The sequence below is a fragment of the Neophocaena asiaeorientalis genome, unplaced genomic scaffold (assembly GCF_003031525.2).
Source record: "Neophocaena asiaeorientalis asiaeorientalis breed wild unplaced genomic scaffold, Neophocaena_asiaeorientalis_V1.1 scaffold226, whole genome shotgun sequence".
Taxonomy (NCBI): domain Eukaryota; kingdom Metazoa; phylum Chordata; class Mammalia; order Artiodactyla; family Phocoenidae; genus Neophocaena; species Neophocaena asiaeorientalis.
The window spans coordinates 2,089,144-2,095,662 of record NW_020173037.1 but is presented as its reverse complement, the minus strand read 5'-3'; positions in this window follow the sequence as shown (position 1 = coordinate 2,095,662).

Genomic DNA, 6,519 nt, shown 5'->3' with positions numbered 1-6,519 from the left:
GTGTCCCCTGCATCGGCAGGCGGACTCCCAACCACTGCGCCACCAGGGAAGCCCTCTCCTTCACTTTTATCTCCCATCCTTCCCAGTCTCTTTCTTTTAAGACTCTGCTCAGAGTTTTGTCCCAAAGATCCTGTGTTCTCATGGAGCTTCTGTCTTCTTCTTTCCTTCCTGTGTGTGTCATCATGTACACGTTACATCTCGAGGGACACGAAACTCAAGAAATGGCTCAGGTGAGAAAGGGAACTCATAATCCAACGACTCGGAAAAGGAAAAGTTTAAAAAAAAAAAACCCTCAAGGCACAAAAACCAAGGCTTCACCCTGCACTCCTACTCAGATGGCAGCAATGGTAAGAGCCCCGCACCCGTGTCAGGGTCCTCGTGGCCACCTGCTGAGGACACTTTGTGGCATTAAGTCTGGCATTAGCTGGGAGGTAAGTGACGCCGTCAGAAAGGTTAAGAAGAAGAGAGAGAGTTCAAAGTCAGTGTCTCGTGCGTCGCTGCACAGGCAGCAGGTGGGAGAGTAAGAGAAGAAGCAGGTCCTTGGACACGCCTGGGGCCTTCTCCATCGCACCGCTGGGGGGGGGCGGGTTGCTGCAGCCCCGGAACAGGCGGCAGCTTGGCACGCTGCTCGCACAGCGCGCTCGCACCACGGAGGCTGCGCCAGCCAGGATGCCAGCGGCGCCGGGGCGGAGACCTGGCCGCAGGGCGGCCTTCGCTCTGGGCTTCACGGCGGCGCCCGTCAGAGGTCGGAGGGGAGACAGGGCGGCCGCCGGGTGTGTGCTTGGAGCTCAGGACAGAGGCCCCGACGGGCGCCCGGCGTCTGGGAGCCATCACCGTGTGGACGCGGTGACTAGGGGCGTGAAGACAGAAGGCAGTGGAGATCAGTGCCCGGTTCCTAACTCACTCAGACGTCTGGGGATCCACAGACAGAAGGAAAGCGAGGGGAGGCTCTGCAACGCGGGCGACCGCAAGAGCCTGGAGAAGGCGGCCCCGAAGTCCGCGTGGTCGGGTCTAAGGAGCGGCGAGCCCCTTCGTGCCGTCCAGGAGTCCAGACGAGGACGCGCGGGGAGCGGAGCCTTCGCCCGCCGGGCCCCCGCGGCCCCGCAAGTCTCTCCAGCGCGGACCCGGGGCAGGGCCCAGAGGATCCGAGCCAAGGGAGCCGGCGGGTGCGGAAGGAGGACCACAGTGACGGCTGTAACATCTAAAGAGGGCAGTGAAAATGCTCCAAACCCGGAACTCTGAAGAACACTTGCTTTCACGTAGTTCTTTGCGAACCTGCTCTTGCACGGGTACACCTGCGATGGACGTGACGCGATGTGAGTGAGGATAAAGGGTATGTGCAGTCTTACGCTGGGCTTTGTTTCAAGCTTCACGTTTATAACGTTTTCAGCTGCATCAGCGTCCTAGTGCTGCCGTAACAAGCTGCCACGAACTCAGCAGTCTAAACCACACACCCGCACGCATTCCGTCTCTTACAGGTGTGTGGTCAGAATTTCGGGGTGGTCTCACCTGTCTCCTGTGAAGTGTTGGCAGGGCTCTTGCTTCTCTGGATGCTCTAGGGGAGAATCGTTTCCTGCTCAGTTGGGTTTCAGCTGAATCCAGCTCCTTGCAGCTGTAGGACTGTAGGCTGAAGGCCCATCCCAGCGTCTAGAGGCCGCTGCACCCCTCGGCCCGGGGCTCCCGGCCTCCACCTTCAAAGCCAGCAGCAGAGGTGGGGTCTGTCCCTCTCAGACCCTAGTCTCTGCTGGCTCTTCTGTTACATCTCCCCATGGACTCTTCCTTCCTTATCCATTTTTTAAGGACTCCTATGGTTAGATCTGTCCCACCCAGATAATCTGAGATAATGTCCACATTCCAGAGTCCTTACCCTTAACCACACCTGCAGAGTCCCATTTGTCACGTAAGGTAACACTGTATCCCAGGTTCTGGGATCAGTGCATGAACACTTGGGGAGGCCACTATTCTGCTTCCACAGTAACATTAAACCTTCTTTCTTTTTTTTTCTTTAAACATCTTTATTGGAGTATAATTGCTTTACAATGGTGTGTTAGTTGCTGCTGTATAACAAAGTGGATCAGCGATACATATACATATATCCCCATATCCCCTCGCTCTTGCGTCTCCCTCCCACCCTCCCTATCCCACCCCTCTAGGTGGTCACAAAGCACCGAGCTGATCTCCCTGTGCTATGCGGCTGCTTCCCACTAGCTACCTATTTTACATTTGGAAGTGTATATATGTCTGTGCCACTCTCTCACTTCGTCCCAGCTTACCCTTCCCCTCCCCGTGTCCTCAAGTCCATTCTCTGGTAAGTCTGCGTCTTCATTCCTGTCCTGCCCCTAGGTTCTTCAGAACTTTTGTTTTTTTTTTTAAATATCATATATATGTGTTAGCACACAGTATTTGTTTTTCTCTTTCTGACTTAGTTCTCTTTGTGTGATAGACTCTAGGTCCATCCACCTCACTACAAATAACTCAATTTTGTTTCTTTTTTATGGCTGAGTAGTATTCCATTGTATATATGTGCCACATCTTCTTTATCCATTCATCTGTCAGTGGGCCTTTAGGTTGCTTCCATGTCCTGGCTACTGTAAATAGTGCTGCAGTGGACATTGTGGTGCATGTATCTTTTGAATTATGGTTAAACCTTCTTTGATAACACAATGCTTCTGTATTATTAGCCATATGGATGTATTATGATTAATTTTAAACATTTATTATTGGAGGTCTGTATGTTTTCAGATAGTGTTGTTTTAAGTAGTACTGTGGGGATATCCCTTCGGCCTTCATTTATTTTGTTACATCGTTAAGTGAAATCATTTATGTCTTTTTGACACCAGGTCCTTTCCTTGGTGGCAAGAAGCCTGGGAGGGTCTGTCACTTTCAGTCCCAGGGCAGTTATCTAAATAACTTAAGGATGCGTCCAGTGGCCTTTTTTATTAACATTTTAATCCACTCATGGTTGTAATACTGCAGTGGCTCCTGGTGTTTCCCCTTTCCCAACCACCTTGCACACCACCACCAGATCAGATGTATGAGCGGGACACCCAGTGCTTTAGCTCCTCGGCCAAGGTCAGACGGCTAGTGAGCGGGAGTCGGGGTCCAGATCCGTGCTCCCAGCTTCTACACGTGCTGCCTGTTCTATGCTCCTTTCCTGATGGCCTCTCCCTTCAAAGCCAGGTCAGAGCAGCCTCTGTTTCTCCCCTCTGGCTTCCCACTCTGCACGATCTCGTCTCCCCTCCCCGTGGAGGCTTCTGCTTCTACCTGCAGGTTGGAAGCATCGTGGGGGGCCTGTGTTTACTACTAACCACCACGGTTAGTTAGCAGTAACTACCACGCAGCTCACATTAGGTGTTTACGTGCAGAAAACTAGCGGCCACTTAGACACCTGTCCTGAGCCCTGGACCGTAACATCTCCAGGGCATGAAGATAGTAGCTCCCCACAGACTTGCTGTAAGGCGTAAACAGGGTGATTTATATAAGACGGCCGGGCCAGTGCGTGGCAGACGGTAGGTGACACAGAGGGGTTTGCTCTTGTCATTGTTCAGCTGACCCTCCTGGAGGGGTGCGCGTTCGCCAGGTGCAGACTGGAACTCGAGGCTGGAAAGCAGGGCGGAGAGCACAGCAAGCAGATGGGAGCACGAGGGGACCCGTGAGGCCAGGCGCGGAGGCACGAAAGGGTGGTGGGTGAGAGGCTTGCAGGGCCGCCTTCTCGAAGGTGGGAGGGCCGCGGAGACCCAGGTGGCGGTGGGCCTGTGCTGAGGGGTCTCGTTGCTGAGGAGGTGCTGAGAGGCGGTTGAATCAGGTTTATACACATTTTTTTGGTGGCCGTCTAGTAAATGTCTGCATGCGTCCAAAATGAGAGGCAGGTAAAGAAATTAGTTAAAAACATAGTCGGAATGAAGACAAGTGCAATGGGGACAGTGGTGGGGTAGGAGCCCTGGGTGGGCAGGGGGTGGAAGAGGGCGGTCAGCTGACTCAGCAACAACGCTGAGCCCTGGGTGAGGCCCCGGAAGGGCCGTGCGCGGGTCCCCGTGCCAGGCCGGGCTGGAGGGGCCCAGAGGACCCCCGGGGGACGCCTGGCAGGCACCTGGCAATGCAGGTCCGACCCGGAGGAACACACCGGGGCGTCGTCAGCATAGGTGGGCCGGGGGGTCGCGTGGTGGGTGATGCTTTGTCGTGAGCGTCATCGGCAGCCCTGTCTTTACAGGGCACTTAACCGGCGGGCACGGTTTCCATACGGTCGTGTCGGGAAAGACTGTGATTAGCGGGGCATGCTGTGCGTTTGGAGGTGCAGACCTTGGTGGCAGCAGGGACAACTGAGTAGCGGCAGATACAGCCCTGGCAGGAGAACGTGGGAGGGAGGGGCGTGAAAACAGATAGTCGACGTGCCTGTCCCAGAAACGGAAACTTCGCTCACCGGCCGGGACACCTTGCCTCACATCACTTGCAGACGGGACTGCAGCCTTGGCTACCATGTGTCAGGCAGAGGTTTACACGTCCTTGGCTCAGCAGGCCGAGTGTGAACACGGACGCTGCCCCCGTGGCTGTCTCCCACTGTGAAACGGTGACGACCCCCGGGTCCTGTTCCTCGGTCGCGCTGGCAGGACGGCCCTCTGAGGCGTGGTTATGCCCCTTCCCTCCTGCAGGTGGCGCCGTGTCCCCACAGTCCCGGCCTCGGCCACGCAGCTGCCATGCCGGCGATGCCCCGTCCACCCCAGCCTGCCCGCCCTGTGCGTGCTCCTTAGCAGGACGCCGGCGATGCGTCGCGGCGAAATCAGGGCGGCATTTATACTTCAGCGACACTCTCAGTGCGGTGAGGGGAAAAACTATACGTGGGGTACAATTTCAGACGGAGAGATATCTGGATTTTTGGTAACTTTCCCTCCCTCCCCAGATTTGTAGCAACTAGCGGGCTGTCTTACACACAGCAGCCTACCTGGGTTGGGTTTCCTGTTTCTGATTTGCACAATTCGATATAACCAGTGTTTGCGTTTTCAGGCTCAAAATTAAGCGTGAGTCCTTGAGTTTGCCAGGTAGTGTGACCGTCTGCGGTCATCATCAAAGTGACCCTGAACGTGACACTTTATTTTTTTTTATTTTTACAGCTTTATTGGAGTATAATTGCTTTACAATAGTGTGTTAGTTTCTGCTTTATAACAAAGTGAATCAGTTATACATATACATATGTTCCCGTATCTCCTCCCTCTTGCGTCTCCCTCCCTCCCACCCTCCCTGTCCCACCCCTCCAGGCGGTCACAAAGCACCGAGCTGATCTCCCTGTGCTGTGCGGCTGCTTCCCACTAGCTATCTACCTTACGTTTGGTAGTGTCCATATATGTCCATGCCTCTCTCGCGCTTTGTCACAGCTCACCCTTCCCGCTCCCCATAGCCTCAAGTCGAACGTGACACTTTCTGGTTTCCAGCGATCACCTGATGAGGACAGTGTGTTGGTCACCGGTTCCGGGTGGGAATCACGGGGTTCATGGCGGTGCCTTTGATGCGCTGTCCCGTTGAACCTGGCCCGCCCGGCCAGCACTGGCTCCATCTGCCTTCTGTTAAGAGGGCACGACGTTTAGAACTGTTTACTGAAACAGTTGGGAAAAGAGATGTTATATTAAGCTGGATACATATTTCTGAGTGTGTGTGTAATGATAGAAAGGGAGAGAGAAGCAGAAGAATGAGCAGCCCAAAAATGTTACAGCCCAAATGGGCAGCCCCAAAATGTTACAGTTACCGGGGGGTGGGAGTTTTAAGAGTTTTTTAAAAATGTACTTTTCTGCACTGTTTGAATTTTCCTCAGGCAATATGTCATTTTTTAAATGACTTTGGTGAGGTATCATTTACATACCATAAATTTCACCCATTTAAAGCAGTATGTAATTTTTACAAAAGCCACGACACCATTAAAAACCACAGGCAGGTCAGACCAAAAAAAAAGATGGGCTTCACCGAACATGCCTTCCTGTACTTTTCCTGTGGTGGGAAAAGTCATATGTGTGGAGAATTTTAGAAGATTTTTTTTGGATGAAGGTGACGTATCAGCTCAACCAACAATTTTTAAAAACAGAAGCAGAGTTTGCTTTAAAATTGTTCTTCTTTCTCAGTCCCCTGGGATTGCACCGTATCAAGAATAGTTCAGGCCGCCTTTATTTCAGTAAAGCAGGGTATGCAATTCAACAATTTTAGTGTTTTCTGGAATGGTTTGGAACTTTTGCATTTCTAACCTTAAACTTTTTCAAAGATTCCAAAAGTTTTGAGATTGCAGCCTTGGGTTGGAAAACTCCCAAGAGCAATTTCCTATGAAATTGTGCTGTTTCTATTTCAGGAGAGAAACAGTGACAACATAATAGAATTTGATGATTTCCTATTCAGTAACTAGGTGTGAACTGAAAGTAAAAGAAGCTTTTTCAGAAATGCATTCCAACTCTTCAAACGATACCATTTGAAAGACAAGTAGAGTATTAATAGAGGAAGACTTTTTTTTTTTTTTTTTTTTTTTTTTTTGTTTGGGGGGGC